Source organism: Hyperolius riggenbachi, chromosome 2 (genome assembly GCF_040937935.1).
Source record: "Hyperolius riggenbachi isolate aHypRig1 chromosome 2, aHypRig1.pri, whole genome shotgun sequence".
Classification (NCBI taxonomy): Eukaryota; Metazoa; Chordata; class Amphibia; order Anura; family Hyperoliidae; genus Hyperolius; species Hyperolius riggenbachi.
In genome coordinates, this window is record NC_090647.1 from 78929422 (window position 1) to 78952136 (window position 22715).

The 22715-nt window shown below is 43.6% G+C and overlaps 2 long non-coding RNA genes across 2 annotated transcripts in view; one reads left to right on the forward strand and one right to left on the reverse strand.

Annotated features, from left to right (window-relative positions):
* LOC137543938 (uncharacterized) overlaps positions 1 to 172 on the reverse strand; it is a 26134-nt gene extending 25962 nt beyond the window's left edge. Inside the window, exon 1 of the long non-coding RNA XR_011025668.1 lies at positions 37 to 172. This is a non-coding gene — a long non-coding RNA (uncharacterized lncRNA). The remainder of the gene's footprint in view (positions 1 to 36) is intronic.
* LOC137543934 (uncharacterized) overlaps positions 1 to 16867 on the forward strand; it is a 17306-nt gene extending 439 nt beyond the window's left edge. Inside the window, exons 2-3 of the long non-coding RNA XR_011025666.1 lie at positions 10904 to 11222; positions 16544 to 16867. This is a non-coding gene — a long non-coding RNA (uncharacterized lncRNA). The remainder of the gene's footprint in view (positions 1 to 10903; positions 11223 to 16543) is intronic.
* Positions 16868 to 22715: the final 5848 nt, after the last annotated feature.

Here is a 22715-nt window from a genome sequence, read left to right on the forward strand (position 1 = left end):
TAAAAGTCAAAATAAGCATACACAAGTCATACTTACCTTCCATGTAGTCTACTCCTCAGTGTCTTTCTCCTGTCCCGCGTCCGGTTTGTTCACTGTGATCAGGGGAATTTTTCGTCCTCCATGTTGAAAATGGCCATTACCCATAGCAGCTTTCTGGTCAGCACACAGTTAAACTGTAACATCGCCCACTTGAGCCATAGGGAAACATGGACATTACCTGGTACATCAGTTTTCCTCTTAGCTATAACTGACAGCAACTGATATTTTACTGACAGCAACTGATATATTTCAGATCTGACAAAATGTTGTCAGAACTGGAAGGGATTTTTGTCAAAAGAAAATGATGAGCTTCTGAGAGGAACTGATGGCAAGGTAACTATGTAATGTTCATTTGAAGTTACCTCATGTGTTTATTTTAAATATTTTTACTCAGTACAGGTTCTCTTTAACCATGATTTAAATCAGTTAAGGAGAGTTATACAATGAATTAAGTCAGTTAAGGAGCGCTAAACCATGAGTTAAGTTAGATAAGGAGAGCTAAACAATGATTTAAGTCAGTTAAGGAGAGCTGAATCATGAGTTAAGTCATTTAAGGGGAGATAAATTGTGAGTAAATAGGTAAAGTGAGATAATTTAACTGAAAAGCTTTGTGAATCAGGCCCATAAAGGTTAACACACCTTACACACTATTGCATTTGTAGTGCAACTTCATAATACACACAACTATTATTATTATTTTATTTATCTTAGCATCTTCCGTAGCACTGTGCATAATAAAAAACAAATGGTGGGGAGCAGCGTTACATCAGAGTTCAAAACTCTGTCCAATCAGTACATCCAGCAGAAGTACAAATACATGCATAGTTGATGTGTGGCTTGAGACATCACTAATACTGGTATACGTTCATAAGCAGAATAAGAAACACTAGGAGGAGGTCCCTGCCCTTGTGAGCTTACAATCTAGAGGCTAGTGGGGTGGAGACATTAGGGAAAGAGACACAAGCGTTATTGGAAGAGACAGTGAGCCCCCAATGCTACTTATAGCAATCTATAGGCTTGCCTGAACAGGTGGGGTGTTTTTGAGAGTACATTTGAAGGTTTCCATGCTCGGAGCATGATGAACTGGCTGTGGGAAAGTGTTCCAGAGGAGAGGTGATGTTCCTGAGAAGTCCTGCAGTGAGAAGAGGTGAACAAGCTAGAGGATAACTGCATAGAGCGCATTACAACAATTTTCAACAGGCATTAACCCCTATGAGGAGTTGACATTACATGTTAGTGAATCAGGATCATACATAAAGATATATGGTGAGTTGGTAAGTAAGAGGTGATCATTTTGTGAATCATCTCCATAGTTACCTGATTCCGGTGTTGGTAGTGGGAGTTGATTCATGATCCAGTTCCCCATCTTTGTGAACCTGTCATATGACACTACATAACATATGGCACATCACTGCTATTCAGGTACTGCACTATAGGTGGGCTCTGGTTGGATCCTTGCCTCTCCACATGCTCTAAGCGGTTAACACCTCGCCTTATAAGGTGCTGCACTAATACCAGCCTCCTTTCTTTCTGTGCACATCAATTATTCTATCTGCAATGGAAACTATCCCACCCTATGAACACTGTGTATCCCTTTTCGGGAGACATATTAATTAAACATTTTTACGCAGACGTTCAGATTTTGGATGAGGGCTCTGAAGACAGTTCAGAACCTGTGCCAGATTACCATGTTGTTAAATATTAAAATTCCACAGCAGAGGTAAAAAAAAAAAAAGTAATACTGATAAATAGTTTTACTATCTCCTGAAGTATTAGCTTAGGCTTTGCTTATCCTAATAACAGAGGCAGCTGCCTATACATAGAATGTTAGACTTTCTTCACACCGATAATGTACACCTCACATCTGTTTTAGTTTTAGGCAGACTGTACTTTTTTTATCTATGGTCCACACTTGTCCCAATTGAGGGGGTGCTTGGTGAGAAAAGAAGCTTTGATCATTCTGGTCTCAGATGCAGCTACAGATCCAAGATAGGCTTTGTTTAAACCAGTGGCAGATGCCGCTATAAGGAGGGGAGGAGCCTGAGATTTGGAGGGCAAGGCCTGGGCAGCTCTGCGTTCCCCCCAGGCTGGATCTGTAGTTGGCAGATGCAGCTACGGATCCAGGGTAGGCTTTGTTCATACAAGTGATAGTTGCAGATACAGATCCAGGATAGGCTTAGTTTATACTGCTGGCAGATACAGATACAGATCCAGGACAGGCTTTGTTCAAACCAGTGGCAGATGCAGCTACAAATCCATGATAGACTTTGTTCATAGTGGTGGCTGGTACAGCTAAAGATCCAGGATAGGCTTTGTTCATTCCGGTGCAGATGCAGCTACAGATCCAGGATAGGCTTTGTTGATAACGGTGGCAGATGCAGCTACAAATCCAGGATAGATTTTGTTCAGACCAGTGGTAGATGCAGCTATAATGAGGGGAGGGGCCTGAGCTTTGGAGGGCAAGTCCTGGCCCTCCCCTGAGGCTGGATCTGTAGGTGGAAGATGCAGCTACAGATCCTGCATAGGCTTTGTTCATAGCAGTGGCAGATGCAGCGACAGATCCAGGATAGGCTTTGTTCATACAGGTGGCAGATGCAGCTACAGATCCAGGATAGGCTTTGTTGATAGCGGTGGCAGATGCAGCTACAGATCCAGAATAAGCTTTGTTCATAGCAGTGGCAGATGTAGCTACAGATCCAGGAGAGGCTTTATTCATACCGGTGGCAGATGCAGCTACAGATCCAGGATAGGCTTTGTTCATAGCAGTGGCAGATGTAGCTACAGATCCAGGATAGGCTTTGTTCATACCGGTGGCAGATGCAGCTACAGATCCAGGATAGGCTTTGTTCATACCGGTGGCAGATGTAGCTACAGATCCAGGATAGGATTTATTCATACCGGTGGCAGATGCAGCTACAGATCCAGGATAGGCTTTGTTTTTACCGGTGGTCGGTGGCAGATGCAGCTACAGATCCAGGATAGGCTTTGTTTATACCGGTGGCAGATGTAGCTACAGATCCAGGATAGGCTTTATTCATACCGGTGGCAGATGCAGCTACAGATCCAGGATAGGCTTTGTTTTTACCGGTGGGCGGTGGCAGATGCAGCTACAGATCCAGGAAAGGCTTTGTTCATACCGGTGGGAGATGCAGCTACAGATCCAGAATAGGCTTTGTTCATACCGGTGGCATATGCAGATACAGATCCAGTATAGGCCTTGTTCATTCCGGTGGCAGACGCAGCTACAGATCCAGGATAGGCTTTGTTCATACCACCAGTGGCAGATGCAGCTACAGATCAAGGCTAGGCTTTGTTCATACCGGTGGCAGATGCATTGCAGCTACAGATCCAGGATAGGTTTTGCTGATACTGGTGGCATATACAGTGGCATACCCAATATAGGCTTTATTCATACGGACCAAAGAAGTATCTACACATTCAGTACAGAGTTTTCCCACTAGTGATAGGTGCAGAAACCTATCCAGTATGCACTTTGTTTACAATAATGATGGATGCATCCACACATCTAATACAGACTTTGTTCACGTTGGCAATAGATTCAGCCACACATCAAGATGCCATTTCATAGCAGGTGACCACCGAAATGTATTGAAAATAAAGTCATCTGCATATCATCTTTGGTTTGCGCCAATGCCTAAGAACTGAAGATAAGCTACTCTCCTTCTCCTTATTCTTGTCAACTTATGCTGTATATATTATGCCTCTTGTTCATACTAACAATCAGTTTAGTAAGCCACTAATAGCCTTGGGTTTACAACCTGCCCCCTCAGTTGGTGCCCAATGCCCATCATCCTCATCCTCAACTCTCCAGAGGGTAACTATGAGAGAGAGCAACCCCAACCTGAACTACAACTAGTAAGGGGGCAGTTCAAAGACTTATTCCTCTAAAACTTAAACAGTGGTCGACTAACTGTTCAGCAGCCCCAAATCTGTGAGAATAGATCCTATATAGTTCACTCACATACCATGTGTTAAGGATATACACTTCCTGAGTTGCTCTTTCTGCTCTATCTACATCATTCATGTGTATAACTTTCAGAAAAAAACTAAAGTCCTTTCGATCGGAGGGCAGTGCATGACAACTAAACAATTTCACTTGCAGTCTTCACCACTGGGAATAGGGGGCACATATCTACACCAGTGCTGGTCGTAATGGAAAAATCTACGCTTACGGATCATTACGCGTAATTTTACGCTATTACGCATTATGCAATTATGGTTACGGCGTAGGAAATTATCGCTTAATTTTACGCTATTACGCATTACGCAATTACGGTTACGGCGTAGGAAATTATCTACGGTACATCACTGTAATTACGCGTAAACTTACGCAGTTACGCGTAAGGATACTGTAATGTAGGCGCTTACACTACGATGTTACGCGTAGTGCTGTAATACCCATTAATGCGTATTTTTTTACGCATACGGACGATATGTACGCAATAGCCGTCAATGTGACAGTTATTGCGTACATATCATTCGTATGCGTCAAAACGTACGCTTATACTGAAGGGCGGGAGAAGATACTATTGGTTGCTTAGGATGTTGACTGATTGGCTACTCTTAGAAAAGGGGAGTTTTTACGTTAGTAATTACGCGTAAAATTACGCGTAAGTGTTCGTAAAATTACGCATACCTAGCAATTACGGTAGACAGTGTAATTACGATACCACTCTACTGCTTACGCGTAAATAATTACGCGTAAGACCGTAATTTACGCGTAGCGCTTACGCGTAAATTTACATTGAATTACGATGCGTAATTACGCTCATGCGTAATTTCGGTTCAGCACTGATCTACACAGCTCTAAGCATGTGAGTATCCTTGTAGTTCTAATTGATGGGGATTTAAACCTAAGAACTCACATCTCTGCTGTCGTGAAATCATCCTATTTTCACCTGGAGAATATTGCAAAAATCAAGCACCTCACCCCCCCAGAAGATCTGCCAACCTTGGTTCATGACTTCATTACATATCGATTAGACTACTGTAATACTCTCTACACTGGCCTTCCAAAAAAGTACTTGTACCGCCTACAGCTGATACAGAATACTGCTGCCAGGGGCGTAGCAATAGGGAGTGCAGAGGTAGCGACCGCATCGGGGCCCTTGGGCCAGAGGGGCCCCGAAGGACCCTCCCTCAACTACAGTATTAGCCCTCTATTGGTCCTGTGCTGGTAATAATCACACCTATAGATGCTTTGAATAGTGGTAATCATTAACAAACTGTTCCCCATTCCCTTCTTACACCTCTGACACTGTAGTTGCCATTGGCAGGTTTTGGTGCGCCGTATCAATTGTTATGTATAGAGTGCTTGGGGGGCCCCATTGTAAAACTTGCATCGGGGCCCATAGCTCCTTAGCTACGCCACTGACTGCTGCTAGACTGTTAACCAACCAACCCTGTCACTGCCACATAACACCAGTCCTCCACTCCCTTCACTAGCTACCTATAAAATGGAGGATCTTATTCAAGATCAGCCTACTGACATGTAAGTCACTACATAATCTGGGCCCTGGATACATGAAAGAAATGTTGTAGCTGTGTAGCAATCCCTGCAATCTCAGGTCTACAGGTTCTAATAATCTAGTCACACCCAGAGACCACCTGAAAACTTTTGGTCCCAGAACCTTCTGTCATGCCACTCCTACATTATGGAACTCCTTACCTCAGCAGATCAGGACAGCTCCATCTCTGGACATGTTTAAATCCAGAATGAAAACCCACCAGTTCAGTTTGGCATTTGCAGAAATATAACTTTTGTTGTGTTGATACTTCCAATTACTGAATCTGAGAGAGCCTAAGCGCTTTGAGTCCTATGGGGTAAACGCGCTATAGAAATGTTATTGTTATTGCTGTTATGACTTTAACTGCTATTTGATTATCTACAAAGACGATTGAACAAGGTGTATCCTGGGTCAGTTTAATGGAAACGTGAAGAATTTTAAACATATTATTTATTATGGCTAATGGTCTTCTTTGTTCGAGCTGCAGGGGCACAACTACAAATCATGGGATCCCAACAGCAACATTTTGATGAGGCCCCCCCAATGCTTACACCCTTTCCCATGCCTACCCCTTGTGGCCCTCACAGCCTGGGGGCCTATCTTGCAAGGGTCATAAAACAAGGTTGACCATCATAATCTTCACACCTATACCATGTGTAACCACAAAAACACCCAATCTAAAAGACAGCCCCTTATATTGGCAGAAGGGAAGGTTAGTAGTTGCATGGTCTGGTTCCCCATAGTTACAACCCTGTTGAGCTGTAAACATGAACTATTAGCCATAAATATTTCATGTTTACCACTTGAAGCCTGCAGATGGAGCTATAGCCTTCTGAAGGTTGAAAGAAAGATCCTGGCCAACATAAAAACACTGATCAGCCAAATGTTCAGCAATATACTGGATATTTAGGATTCGCAAAGTGAATAGCAATAAAAACAATTGAAAACTGGAAACATAACAATGATCCGTTCTATGCTTTCCATCTATTATGAAAGCTCATATGGGAGCCAGGCTCTGACAGGACATGCTATGAGTTAGAGTCCCCATCAGCTCTGTATTCCCTAATTACCGAGGCCTGGCATATAGGCTTGGTTTCACAGCTAGCTATCTAGGAATTTTCCAGACTTGAACTTACATTTTCTTCACCTAGTTTAATTTGATCTGATGGAAATGTGTTATATGAGACTGAGCATGTGTACCGAGAGGAGGCTAAGCTTTGAAAGTTCTCTGTATGTTTTTCTGTATTTCCCGGACTTGGTTGGGATAAAATATTGTAAATGTTCACTCTGCCCAAATTGCTATAAAAGCTGGGAGAGATTAACTTTATGGGGAAACTATTTTCTTTTGGCTGCGTTGCTTTATTGATAGGTTATTCTGCTGCAGTGCGCAGAGCAGGGCTGCAAATTCTGAGCACTGCATGAGCGAGTTGCTTCAACTTCTGCTGACTTCTGTTTCCTACAAGCAGCAATTAATGGATCATCGAGTCAGTCTAATATTACAATTAGAGCTGGAGCCCTTCAAGTGTAACTCAAGGGAAAACAGTACATGTTAGTATGGGAAAGGAATAAGGATTAAAGAACATCTGAACCGATAGAGATATGGAGGCGGCCATATTTATTTCCTTTTAAAGGGAGTCTGAAGTGAAAATAAACTTATGATATGATTTGTATGTGTAGTACAGCTAAGAAATAGAATGTTAGTAGCAAAGATCTGAGTCTCATATTGTTTCCAGTACAGGAAGAGTTAGAAAAAAACTTCAGTTGTTATCTATGCAAAAGAGCTTCTCTGAGCTCTCTGGCCAAGCTTGGTGGGCTACAGTGCTGTTTTCTGAAGCACTTATCCCAACCTGTCTCTCACTGTTTCTTGTCTGTTTAAGGTTTTCCTGCCAGAACGCTCAAAGCGTCATTAGCTCTGCTCTGTTTCATCATTTCAAATACAGAGTGTAATTTGTAAACTGCAAATAATAGAGAATGAGGGAATATTATTTTTAAAAAGCCCTATATAACTGAAATTAAAAATATGAGACTCTTTTCATTGCTACTAATGTTCTATTAATTATTTGTACTACACATACTATTCATTATATCATAAGGTTTTTTTTCGCTTCAGTGTCACTTAAAGCAATACTAGTTGCCTGGCTATCAGGGACATAACTAGTGAGGAGCAGCCCCTGTGATTGCAGGGGGGGGGGCAACTACTAACCCTCCCTTCCTCCGATACAGGGGACTCTACTGGTTCAGGTGTTTTTGAGGCTACACTTATTATGTGTGTGTATATATTGATGGCCACACTTGTTCTATAACCCTTGTGAGATGGGCCCCAAGGTCGGGAAGGACATCAAGGCGGGGCAAGGGAAGAGGTGTGGACACTGGGGGCCCCATCAAAATTGTGCTGGGGGGCGCCATGAGTTGTAGTTATGCCACTGCTGGCTGTCCTGCTGATCCTCTGCCGCTAATCCTTTTAACCATAGATCCTGAACAAGCATGCAGCAGATCAGGTGTTTGACATGATTGTCAGATCTGACAAGATTAGCTGCATGCTTGTTTCTGGTGTGATTCTGACACTACTTGTTTGAAGATAATGGTCCGCACCCAGGGCTGGATTTAGGCCAAGGCCACCTAGGCCATGGCCTAGGGCACCACAGGAGCAAGGGCACCAAAGCACCAGGCTAAATTGGTGCAGCATTTGCAAGCTTGCAAATGCTGCAATGCGGGGAGATCAGGCGAGAACCTGATCGCAGTACTCTGCTGCCAGTCGCCTGTGCAGTGGCTGCCCTGCTCTCTCTGCACGTTGGCATTGTGGCCTGGTGGCTATGGACTTGGGCAGTATTGCAGAGCTACAAGCGGAGGATGTGGAATAGCAGCCACCAGTCGTTCACATTTCCAACGTTGAAGCTTCCTCTTCCCCTCTAACTCGCTGGTAACATGCTGGCAAGTCACAAGTGAGAGATGCTGGTTGGAGGGACAGATATGCAGCAGCGGCTGATGAAGACTGAGGAGAAGAGGAAGCTTCTGCAATGGAGACGAGCGGAGAGGTTACACTGATGGCTACTGCGGTGTGGAGGCGAGCTGGCTACCTATTCTCAAAGGGGGGAGTGAGAAAGGGAGGGATTAAGGGAGTCATCTAGCTACCTATACTTAAGTGGGGGGTCACAGGCAACACTAGAGGGAAAGGGGGAGAGGTCATCTGACTACCTGTATTGAAGGGGGGTGGCTGGTGACAGTGCCCTTGGGCGGTAAAAAGTACAAATCCGGCCCTGTCCGCACCACATCCAAGTATAAATCAGCTTTATTGAAGATCCATAAAATGCTGTGTAACAGCTACAGCCCGCTGTTTCGGGTTACATGCCCTTTTACAAGCCCCTCAGCTGAGCAGCTTGTAACAGGGCATGTAACCCGAAACAGCGGGCTGTAGCTGCTACACAGCATTTTATGGATCTTCAATAAAGAAGATTTATACTTAGATGTGGTGCGGACCATTATAGACCATTAGATGGATCTTCACCTTGTTGGTCCAAGGGGTTGGTTCCCGCACACCCACAGAGGAGTGCTATTCCATCTCTCTTGAGTCAGACACTACTGTAGCCAAATAGATCAGCATCACACTTCCACTGGTGCCTGTGGTCTGAAAATGTTTACCTGTCCACGACAGCAGGTCACATGTGACATCACACATGTGCTACGTGGTACACAGACCACATGGTACAGTGCTCACAGTAACTGCAGACAAGAGGTGATGGTGGAGAAGTGGTCAGGAGTCATGCAGCAGACAGGTGAAAATTTCCAGAGCATAGGCACCAGGTGTGTGGGTGAGGGGTTGCTTGGGGGGCATTTAGCATGGGCACCCGGGGGAAGGGGGGAGTGAAGTGTTCCATGCTGAAATCTACTGGGAATCGGTCTGTGGTATATGGGCAAGCAAAAGATCTCTCTGTGATCAGATTCGATCAGAGAGAGATCTGTCACATGGTCAATATGCCCATACATTACCTGATGTTCCTCTCCCTGATTTACATTCTGACATTTATCACATGGTGACATGTTTACTGCTGGCAGGAGATGTCACTGGAAGGAGATACTGCTGGCTTTTTTTGGCAGTTAGAAACAGCTTTTAGTTTACGCAATGCAACAAGGCTCCCTCAGTGTGATGTCAGTACCTCAGAGCTATGAGGCGCTGACATCACAATGTGAGAGGGGTTTCACCACAATATCAGTCATACAGAGCCCCCTGATGATCTATATGTGAAAAGGAATATATTTCTCATGTAAAAGGGGGTATCAGCTACTGATTGGGATGAAGTTCAATTCTTGGTTACAGTTTCTCTTTAGGCCTCGTTCACATCAAATGCGGTGCTGTACGTTTTTTCCCACTGCGGATGTGTGCGTTTTTTTAGTGCAGGGCAAAAACAATGCATTGCTATGCGTCTCGTTCACATCTATGCGTTTCCAACGTACGCGTTTTTGAAACGCATAGATGCATGCATATGTGTGCGGAACGCGAACAAACGCATAGCAATGAAAGTCAATGGAAACGCAGATGGCCGCATGACCATGCGTTTTTTTATGCGTATTTGGCGATGCGTTTGGGGATGGACAACGTGACTCACTTCCTCTTCCTTTCTCCTATCACCTTCACACTTCCTACAAAACCCACACAGAAAGGAAGTGACATCAAGAAAAGAAAAAAACAAATTTTTTTTAACACACCTTTATTGAGAAATGTCCAGGTGTCCAAAAACGCATACTAAATAAAGACGCACACAAACGCATTTAAAAACCGCATACAAACGCGTACAAATGTACGCGTTTTGGCCATGCGTTTTCTGATGCGTTTCCCAAGCACACCAAACGCAGAATATATGAACGAGGCCTTAATGTTCAGATGTAGAGGGACAGAGGATTTGTATAAGTTACATTTTTTTACCCTTTGCATTGTTATTTTTGTCTTCAATAGAGAAGGCCGTGTGTGTGTATAAGTATGCAGATGGTTAACAGAAATGTATTATTTGTAATTTGGCCACACCCCTCTGACACTTTTCACTAGCTTCAGCATGTAATGCTCCTGTAGGGAACGAGCTAGACAGTCTTTGTTATTTAAGCATAACTAAAGACCACTCCTAGTGGCTAGACTAAACTCGACAACCACTCTGAGCCTCACATGACGCGGGCCATAGAGTTGTGGAGGAATTTGTATATCATCCTCATCCAACTATTCTGTTTAACCAAAGGCATTCTGGGAAACATCAGATAATTAAAGGTTTTCGTCAAGAATCTGACTCGCCGTTTTGCAATAAATGTGAGATAACACAAATGACATGCGTGTTGTGTTTTTCTCACAGCACAAGAGTGTCTATAAAATAGCGATGGTGTGCTAAGGCTGCCAGGAGCTGTAATCATGTAAGACAGGAATCAGGCTGGAACAAGTGGGCTCTTGGAAGAACTTCCTCCGTACTTCACAACAGTGAGGCCTTGTCTGGATTTTTTAATTTGGCTTATAAATGACTTGCAACGAAGAACAAAAAAGCTTGGGAAATATGTGACCTGTTTCGATATTTCTAGGCCCAGTGAGTGATAAAATCAAGATTTCATAAAGCGACACATCTAGTTTTGATTCAGCAGCTGGATAATATGATGTGCAGCCCTGAAGCCTACCTCAAGGTAAATACTGCGTGACAATTGGTGAGATATTTAAAGTAAACCTGTACGTTTTTAAAAGAAAAAAAAATCAAAACAATTTTGATACTTACCTTAGGAGAGGGAAGTCTCCGGATCCTCTAGAGCAGGGGTGTCAAACTAAAATACAAAGTGGGCCAAAATTGTACACTGGGACCTAGTCGTGGGCCAACCTCAATGTCTATTGGCCATCTTCCTCCCATACAAAGTTCCCTGATGTCTAATGGCCCCCCTCTAAGCCCTATACAGTTCTCTGGTGTCTAGTGGTGCTCCCTCCCCTATACAGTTCCCTGGTGTCTAGAGGCCCCTATACTGTTCCCTAGTGTTTAGTGCTTTCCCCCTACCTCTCCCATATGGCTTCCCTGTAGTTTCACTTCCAATATAGCTTCCCTGGTGCTCTAGAGTGAGCCAAACATAATGCAAAGTGGGGAAACCACTTGGGGGCCAAATTTAATGGCTCTGAGGGCCAGACTTGGCCCACGGGCCGGAGTTTGACATGCATGCTCTAGAGGCTTCCCCGTCTCCCTCCACATTGCCGATCCAGTGATATGTCCTCCTGACGCTCATAGCCGCACTCCCGTATGAGAAAGAGCATGGCCACACTGCACCTGAGCAGTAGCATGGACTTCCTTCATGCATGAACTCAAAGTTTGGCCAGACCGACTATCAGATAGATCCCTCTCAGATCTATCTTATCAGAGAGGGATCTATTGCCTGTAATATGCATTCATTTCCAATAGATTTCATCCTTCAATGTCCAGCATCACTGAGAGTGACGGTACCACATAACTTGGCACATGTTGGCTACACATGTACCAGTGTCACATGGTACCTTCCCATCGGGACTGTCAGTCATCGTGATATCAATCACAATTACCACCATGCACCCAACCGAGCTTTTGGGACTAACATTTTTCCACCATTCACCATCAATCCACTAGACCAGTTTTGGATGGAAGTCAATAAAAAGAACGATTGGGCAGCCATGTTAAAATTATCGAAAAGGAAGGTTGATTGAACCGCAATATTGAGTAATGTATAAGCCCTCTTACCCTCACTGATAACTAATAAGTAGTTGTAAAACTCTGTGTTTGAGAGAAAAACAGATGTGAGGGCAGGGAACAGATAACAAGCTCAGTAAAACAACATTTGTCTACAATATGTAGCAGTTGAAGAACACTAGAGAAACTGCATACATTTAAAAAGGGCGCTGGGAAATTTGGGCGCAGGGTGAGACCGAAAAATGTAATTGCAATTCGGCTTCCAACTATTGCTGGTGGCCATATTGCAAAGTTTTTATCATCATTTGGGCTCTGTCTTTTGCTGGCACCCAAATCTCACTGACTAACGGATAGCCTAGCAGCCACAAAAGGGCTATTCGTTAGTTGGTCTGTGGGATGTTGTGGTTGCACCCGATTGGTTCGGATACCTTGTTTATTGCATTTATGTGCAGATCTGGCTCCTGTTGTTCACTGGGCCCAATATAATGTTATATATACAGAGGCCTGTTATATATACAGAGGCCTGATGAAGGGCATTAACCACTTCAGGACCACAAGCTTTACACCTCCCCAATCCCCCCCCCCCCCCCCCCACCCCCAAGACCAGGCCATTTTTTGCCAAATAGGTCACTGCAGGTTTAAGTCCAAGCTGCAGGGCTGCACAACACAGCACACAAGTGATTCCCCCCCCCCCACACACACACTTTTCTCCCCACCAACAGAGCTCTCTGTTGGTGGGGTCTGAGTGATCGCCCCTAGATGTTTATTTATTTTTTTATAAATATTTATTGTTTTTATTTTTTTTTAAATTTATGTATTTTTTTTTATTTTCATACTCCCTCCGTCAGCCAATCAGCGTGATCAGCTGTCATAGGCTTCAGCCTATGACAGCTGATCACCTCCTAGCCCACAGAGGGGACAGCCGTGTCACACGGCTGTCCCCAGTACAGCGCTGCCTTAGATTGCAGTGCTGTACGGGTAATTAGAAGGCGGTTTCGACCGTCTAACAGTCTCCGAGTAGCGATCGCCACTGGGAGACTGAAGGCAGAGGGGACAGCCCATCTGCGTGACGTGGTAGTTAAATTGCCCGAAACGAACATGTGTTGTTGCCACCAGAAATTAATTACTGCTCATTTCGTTAAGCCAGATTATTGAATCTGCCAGTCTCATGAAGGTCTTCTTTGACATGCTTTATCGCAATTCATGAAAACTGATTGTTTGGATAAGCGTCTTTAGTTTAGAAAAAAATCCTTTTTATATTTTTTTTGTATGAATAAAGTTGTATCAAGTTTTTGCACTGCAAGACTGTGTTGTGCTGTGATACCTTCCTTCAAAATGATTGTCCTTCTAACAAGCAAGTATCTTATAGTGGGTGTGGTGGATCACCCTAATAAGGACATTGTGTTTTTTTTGCCTTTACCTTTGAAAGGAGCTATCAAAAATATACTGTATATTACTGGTACTGGTGCACCTATTCCAGGCTACCTATACTGGCTGCAGCTATGTCTGGCTACCTGGCTACCTGTACCGGCATATTTTTCCTGTCCTGGAATAGGTATTCCAGGACAGGAAAAGTGGGATACCAATACATATCTGGTATCGGTGGATTCAGCAGAATCAGGGCTTTTACACACAGTAACATTTTTGTCAGTAAATGTAATTGTTCTTTGAAAAAAAAATGCAACAGAAAAATATTTTATTTTTGATTTCACATTTTTTTTTAACATATTTCACCCCAACATTGTATTTTATCTCCAGAACAAAGTACAAAATTGTTTTCAATGTTTAAGTCCTATTCATTATATTAAAAAAAACATATACAGTGGTGTGAAAAACTATTTGCCCCCTTCCTTATTTCTTATTCTTTTGCATGTTTGTCACACTTAAATGTTTCTGCTCGTCAAAAAACGTTAACTATTAGTCAAAGATAACATAATTGAACACAAAATGCAGTTTTAAATTATGGTTTTTATTATTTAGTGAGAAAAAAAACTCCAAATCTAAATGGCCCTGTGTGAAAAATTAATTGCCCCCCTTGTTAAAAAATAACTTAAGTGTGGTTTATCACACCTGAGTTCAATTTCTGTAGTCACCCCCCAGGCCTGATTACTGCCACACCTGTTTCAATCAAGAAATCACTTAAAGGGACTCCGAGCAGTGCAGAAACTATGGAAAGAGACATATCATTTTAAAGCTCTCTTTCTCCTCTTTCCAATGATATATAAACCGCCGCCCTACGCCTTTTAGTTTTCGCTATTTTCGCGATTGAAATTGCCGTGGCCATGATTTCAATCGCGAAAATAGAGAAAACTAAAAGGCGTAGGGCGACTATTTAGGTGTCGCCAGAAAGAGGAGAAAGAGAGCTTTCAAATGATATCCAACTTTCCATAGTTACATTGTATTACACATGGCGACTTTTTCCTAAAGTCAGCAGCTCCATTCTGCTGAATGGAGCTGCTGACACTGGGGAAAGTGTCGTCCTGTGTAATACAAGTAACTATGGAAAGATGGATATCACTTTAAAGCTCTCTTTCTCCTCTTTCTGGCGACACCTAAATCGTCGCCCTACCCCTTATTGTTTTCTCTATTTTCGCGCGGCAATTTCAATCACGAAAATAGCGAAAACTAAAAGGCATAAGGCGGCGGTTTATATATCATTGGAAAGAGGAGAAAGAGAGCTTTAAAATGATATGCATCTTTCCATAGTTTCTGCACTGCTCGGAGTCCCTTTAAATAGGAGCTATCTGACACAGAGAAGTAGACCAAAAGCATCTCAAAAGTTAGACATCATGCCAAGATCCAAAGAAATTCAGGAACAAATGAGAACAAAAGTACTGTAATTGAGATCTATCAGTCTGGTAAAGGTTATAAAGCCATTTCTAAAGCTTTAGGACTCCAGCGAACCACAGTGAGAGCCATTATCCACAAATGGCAAAAACATGGAACAGTGATGAACCTTCCCAGGAGTAGCTGGCCGACCAAAATTACCCCAAGAGCGCAGAGAAAACTCATCTGAGAGGCCACAAAAGACCCCAGGACAACATCTAAAGAACTGCAGGCCTCACTTGCCTCAATTAAGGTCAGTGTTCACGACTCCACCATAAGAAAGAAACTGGGCAAAAATGGCCTGCGTGTCAGATATCCAAGGCTCAAACCACTTTTAAGCAAAAAGAACATTAAGGCTCATCTCAATTTTGCTAAAAAACATCTCAATGATTGCCAAGACTTTTGGGAAAATACTTTGTGGACCGACGAGACAAAAGTTGAACTTTTTGGAAGGTGCGTGTCCCGTTACATCTGGCGTAGACGTAACACAGCATTTCAGCAAAAGAACATCATACCAACAGTAAAATATGGTGGTGGTAGTGTGATGGTCTGGGGTTGTTTTGTTGCTTCAGGACCTGGAAGGCTTGCTGTGATAGATGGAACCATGAATTCTACTGTCTACCAAAAAATCCTGAAGGAGAATGTCCGACCATCTGTTCGTCAACTCAAGCTGTAGCGATCTTGGGTGCTGCAGCAGGACAATGACCCAAAACACACCAGCAAATCCACCTCTGAATGGCTGAAGAAAAACAAAATGAAGATTGGAGTGGCCTAGTCAAAGTCCTGACCTGAATCCTATTGAGATGTTGTGGCATGACCTTAAAAAGGAGGTTCATGCTAGAAAACCCTCAAATAAAGCTGAATTACAACAATTCTGCAAAGATGAGCGGGCCAAAATTCCTCCAGAGCGCTGTAAAAGACTTGTTGCAAGTTATCGCAAGCGCTTGATTGCAGTTATTGCTGCTAAGGGTGGCCAAACCAGTTATTAGGTTCCGGGGGCAATTTCTTTTTCACACAAGGCCATGTAGGTTTTGAGTTTTTTTCTCACTAAATAATAAAAACCATCATTTAAAACTGCATTTTGTGTTCAATTATGTTATCTTTGACTAATAGTTAACGGTTTTTGATGAGCAGAAACATTTAAGTGTGACAAACATGCAAAAGAGTAAGACATCAGGAAGGGGGCAAATAGTTTTTCACACCACTGTATAATACCGGTATGTCCTTTTCATGTAGGTGTTCTTGTCAAAAATCCTAAGTAAACCTAATGAGTTTAAAAATGTCTAAAAACTGCTTGCCAGTAAATGTTTGCGTTTAGGACAAATCGACGAGCAGCAAAAGGGTTAAACATAGACTTTAAAATATCAGTTTATAGTTACTGGAAGTTTGCATTAATACTGTTTCTGTTTAATTTGTTTTTTCATAACTACTGATTGGATGGATCAAGGATTATGATTTTTTTGTTTCTTTATTTTTCAGAGGTGACAAAATGTTGCTTCACTTTAATTATGTGATATTGCAACAAGATCCGAGTGGATAAAGAAAAGTTTTAGAGATTGAAGTATGACGTACACCAGCCAGCAGAAAATAAATCAGGGCTTTATTTTTTTTTTTGCCTTGGACCATGTTGTCTTTCAAAGAATTAAATTTGTTTCCCATAGAACGTGAACAGAAAGAATGCGAGAGGGAATGATCAGGTTTCGTCAGGGAACAGATTCCAGTAATTGAAGTCGTTGTGTAGTAATCCTCTTGTTCAGACGATTTTCACTCCGGCGTAGCAGGTGGTAAAACAGCGAGTAAAAGGTGACAACATGGTAATCTGCTCTTTCCTTTTCTTAAGCCTGCTTCAAAATCCACCATTTAGGGCAATTAAACAAAACTCCTTCTCTTGATATTTATTAAGACTTTACAGGAGTCTATCATTTTAAAGACAATTCCCAAGCAAAGTTCAGCACCATGTAGAATATTTGCCTGGGTCTACCTTAGCTCTGTTTTTGAATGAACTGAAAGACAATGTGATTTTTAACATGATGAGGTCTCTTTATTGAGTAAAACTACAGGAAAATCTAATGTCACAACTGTGGAGAAGTTAGCCATGAACTACAGCAGGTGTTGAGGGAATCATGGTGTAGAGTCTAAGTGCTGGTCCGGTGTCCTCCAGAGACTGTGATGGTGAGAGGAGGTTGTATTGTAAAAGTGGCACCAGACTTTCTACCTCAATGCATATCTCAGCATGGTTACAGCACTGGTTCAAGCCAAATTAACCTGAGCCCCCACCCCTGCAGCATATTCACCCCCCCCCCCCCCCCCAGGCCCTTAAGATGGCCGACGCCCCCATCTCCCTAATCAAATGTAGTGGGGGCCCTGCACCGTTTTTGGCGGGATAGCAACTCAACTGTCCTGTTGCACTGCTCCAGTCCGTACACGAGCGTCTTGATCCTCACGGGCGCCTCTTCTCAGTGACCCAGCGCATGTTATCCACATTATGACATGTGACAGGTCATGGAGAAGAAGCAGCTGGCAGGCATCATCACACATAGGACAGGTGGGTCTGAATGTGGAAACCAGAGCTGACTACACGTCGAGCATGGAGATGATTGGCTCTAGCAGAGCTTCGGAGGTTGTAGCATGTCAACTTGAGCAAGGATTGCCCATAGAGCCAGCCAGTGCCCAACATACGGAGGAGAGCCCATCAAAAAAACTCTATGTGGTCTATTATCAATGCAAATTGTAAGTGCACAGCTATTTTAGAGCCAATAAAAACTGTACACTTTTACACTATTAGAGGCTTTTTGCGTAGAGGTATTGCTGCAAGGATTTTGTCTTTTGTGATATGAAGCGGTTACTATAGCAGAAGACTACCAGTTTAAACCACTATGATGGAGGACAGCCTAGTGTTCTAAGGTGTATGCTGACCTACATATAGGTCCTTTGATCTGGAGAGTCTGTATATATCGGTGTGGTGGTGGATCATCTATACCTATATAAACACTAGCTGATGGCTCGGCGTTGCCCGTTATGTATTTGGCTGGTTTTGGCTCCACCCACTTTTTGTAACCCTAACTCACAATTGCTCAGTTACTCAATGACCTAGTTTGTGAGCTTTGCGGTCTTTGACATCAATAATTTGCATGGAAATGATACAAATATGATTGGCTGTGGCTCCATCCCTTTTCTGAATTTTATCCCCAGTTACCCAATGACCAACTGTACCAAGTTTGAGGTTTGTGCCATTAACAGTGCAAGAATGGCAGCAATTAAATATTCCCCTTGAAAATCAATAGGTGAATTTTGATTGGCTTTTGTAGGCTACATCCACTTGTCTAAATATTAATCCTAGTCACCCAGTGACCAACTGTGCAAAGTTTGAGAACACTACCAGTGTACGAATGGCTGCAGTTTACATTATCCTGGTGAAATTTGTACTTGTCTCCACCCACTGATGACCCGGCATTTCCCAGGTATGTATTTGGCTGGTGTTGGCTTCATCCATTTTTTCTAACCCTAACACACAATTACTCAATTACTCAATGACCAAATTTGTGAGCTTTGCGGTCTTTGCCATCAATAATGTGCATTGAAACAAAACAAATCTGATTGGTTGTTTGTGGCTCCACTCCCTTTTCTGTATTTGAACCCCAGTCACCCAATGACCAACTGTACCAGGTTTAAGGCTTGTGCCATTAACAGTGCAAGAATGGTAGCAATTAAATATTCCGCTTGAAAATCAATAGGTGAATTTTCACTAACTTTTGTAGGCTCCACCTACTTTTCTTAATATTAATCCCAATCACCCAGTGACCAACTGTGCAAAGTTTGAGAACCCTGCCATTATCAGTGTAAGACTGGCTGAAGTTTACATTTTCCAAAAGAAATGTGTATTTGTCTCCGCCCACTTTTTGGTTATGGGGATAAAAAGTATCCTATATGTTATTCCAGGTAATGTAATGTACTATGTGTGTGCCAAATTTCATTCAAATCCGTTCAGCCATTGCTGTGTGATTGAGTAACAAACATCCAAACATCAAAACTTTCACATTGATAATATTAGTGAGGTTATAATCAGCATATGTAATAGAGATGGCCCGAACCTCCGATTTTAGGTTCACGAACTGGGTTCGTGAACCTCCGCAAACGTTCGCGAACTTGCGAACTTTTGCGAACCGCAATAGACTTCAATGGGGAGGCGAACTTTGAAAACTAAAAACATTTATGCTGGCCACAAAAGTGATGGAAAAGATGTTTCAAGGGGTCTAACACCTGATTTTTTGCATGGATGAGTGGGATAGCCGCCAAAAGTCCTGGGGAAAAATCTGGATTTGACGCAAAGCAGCGTTTTAAGGGCAGAAATCACATTGCATGCTAAATTGGAGGCCTAAAGTGCTTTAAAACATCTTGCATGTATTAAAATCAAGAATTTAGCCATGGAACTGCAGTACATGTGCAAAGATCACTGTCTATATATTAGTCAAAGGAACTGGTGAACTGGTGCGGCCAGTATTAATTTACATGTATAGTGGTAGCACAAAAATGGCCATGGACACCTGATACATCTCAGTTACATGAGTAATTCTTTATTGAACAAAACAACACTGCGGGTATTCACCATTTACGACTCAAACCACAGACAGAAGTTAAAACCTATTTCTGCGCAGAAACTGGAACAATTAAAACCGAGGAGCCATCCCACACTTCCCCTAGATCAATACTCTAGGCTTGTGTGCATGGAGTCTGTCTAATGACTCTTATGCTCCATGCGCGCAAGCCCAGTCCGCCCGCACATACACGCCACCGCACACCATGCATCCGGCAGCTGCCTCCCCCTAATAGGGATAAGTCCTGTAATTTTTGGCAACAGTTAACAAGCAAGCGTTAGTCAGTTAACAGGGGTGCAAGCAAAAATGCTGTTTCATAGAGCAGTGTCATCCAGACATCATTCTCCCAATGCTTCAACTTATGCATGCATGATAATTTATACTTGCAATGAATCCAGGATATGGTACATCTCAGGTCAGCTTTACTGTGTTATCTCCCCTCCTCCTCAATAGCCTGCAGTCACGTCCGTTTTGACGACAATTTTTAGGCTCATATATCCCTTTAGTTGGGTTTTACTCCAGCTTTTCAGAATGTCTATAAAGTGCATGGGGGGATAGAATGCCGTATATGCCCATCCACACACCCGGACAGGTCAGCTGGGCAAGGCTCACACTTCCACCAGCATTGGTATAGAGTGGCAGTGCGGGCAGCGGGGACGCGAAATCCGTGTGGTGCGGCGATAGGCTCCTCCCACCGACGTTTCACGTCACATGACGCTTCTTCAGGGCGTCTTGCATGTGTATACATCAATCAGGGAGTGTAATTAGAGTACTGCTTCACACTGACACACCAAACTCACTGTGTAACGCACCGCAAACAGCTGTTTGTGTACTGACGGCCATGCTGGACTGGTGCACACTATGGCGAGAGTGCAGGCCGTGGCGGTTTTCAAGCCCATATGGTCGCCGGTCTGTGGCAGCTCAATAATAGAACAATAGTGACTGTCCAGCTGATCGAATTTGGTCTGTCCACAATGAAGCAACGACCTTATTATCTTGGGTGAACCCCCCCCTCCCGAGACACTCATATAGCCGGTGGTCATTGCTTCATTGTGATACGCAAGCCCCTTCACTGCGGCAAGGCAACGATCAACGTTGTTGCAGCTGCAGTGCAGCCAGAAAAATTAGGCAGGCATGTACATGCACCAGAAAAATTATTATAGCCATTCAGGAATTCGCCTGGAGTCCTGGACCCTGTTGGTGGTGGCGGAGAAGGCAGTCAAGCAGCCTGCAGGCAGAGATGCTGTGTGGGGACTGACTTAGTCTTGGGGCAGGCAGTCACATGGCGTGCAGGCAGAGATACTGTGTGTGGGGACTGACTTAGTCTTCGGGCAGGCCTGACCGTGCTTTGCAGACCAGGCATTCATGGTCAGATGGACCCTTGACCCAACGCTGTGTGCCAGAGATGTCACCACTTGCCTTTCAACATCATGGTACAGCTTAGGTATTGCCTTATTTGAGAAATAATTGCGGCCTGGTATCTTCCACTGTGGTGTGTGGCTTTGCTTTTGTGTGCTGCTTTTCCTCAGGTGGTCATCTCATTGCAGTTTGTGCTTTGTAATCATGTGCCTTCGTAAGGTAGTTGTCCCTACGTGGGTCTTGGTCTTTCCACGGCTCAATTTTCGGTGGCAGAGAGTACAGATGGCATTGTTCTCATCTGAGGCAGACACACAATACAATTTCCACACCGCTGAACCCTGGGATGATGGCACTTTGGTGATGGCTGCCGACGGAGTGTTAAGTTGGGTGCCAGAATCAGAGCAGGAGGAGGAAGATATGTCACGTTTCCGTGCGGAAGATGAGAAAGATGAGGTGTTCTGTGTTAAATTGTCAACTACATCCTGACAATATTGGGGGTTGATGGCACGTGCCTTCTTCTGAACACTGTACTTTGGTCGAGGGCCACACAAAATCACGACAGCGCGACCTCGAACAGACCTGCCAGGTGGCCTGCCTTTGGCTCTGCCTCTTGTTTTGTCCATATTGGGGGGGGGGATGAAGTGAAAGGTATGCACTGACTTGGCTAATATAATGTACGGTCACACAGGTGCAGTGAACAGGTATGCAGTGACTGGTGGTATTAAATAGCACACTGCGTGTGCTCACGTAGGTAGGTGGGTGCACTGAACAACAGGTAGGTATATGCAGTGCTGCTGGGTATTACAAATGTGCACCTGTCACACACACCTACCGTGAACAGGTACAGTGACTGGGGGTATTAAATATCACACTGCGTGCCCTCACGTGGGTAGGTAGGTGCACTGAACAACAGGTGCACCTGTCACACACACACACGTACCGTGAACAGGTGCAATGACTGGTGGTATTAACAATGTGTGCGCTCACATAGGTAGGTAGGTAGGTAGGTAGGACTAAACCTTGAACAGGTGCAGTGATTGGGATTACAAATGTGCAGCTTCCTGTCACACACACAGGTAGTCACTGAATGTGCTGGGCCTGGCAGTGGCACAGACAGTAGGAATTAAGGGGCCAAAGGCCAGCTGCGACTGACTGACAGGGCTGTATATAAATATAATGCAAGTGAGCCACACACACACAAAAAAAAAATAGATCACAAGAATAAGATTAGCTCTCAAAAGAGCTGTTGAGGGGTGCTGTTTTAGCAATAAGAATCAGCAAGGAGCAAGCTAACAAGCCTACAAAAGCCTAACTAAGCTTTCCCTAGGAGAGTCTGCAGCAGCTCTCCCTTCTCTAATTGCTGCAGGTACACGAGTGAGTCCAATTCCTGATGCTGCCTGCATTTTATAAGGGGTGGGGAGGTCCTCCAGGAGTGAGTGTAGCCTGATTGGCAACAATGTGCCTGCTGACTGTGATGTAGAGGGTCAAAGTTGACCCCAATGATGTACTATGGGGGCAAATTGAACTTCCGGAAAAGTTTGCGGTTCTCCGCGATCGCGAACCCCGGAAGTTCGCTGGGAACTGTTTGCCAGCGATCCGGTCGGGCCATCTCTAATATGGAATTGGTTTGAACAATATTGGACTTTTTTGGACTATCTGTTAATAGTACTAATATGTTGTGTAGAGCTGCCTTCAGA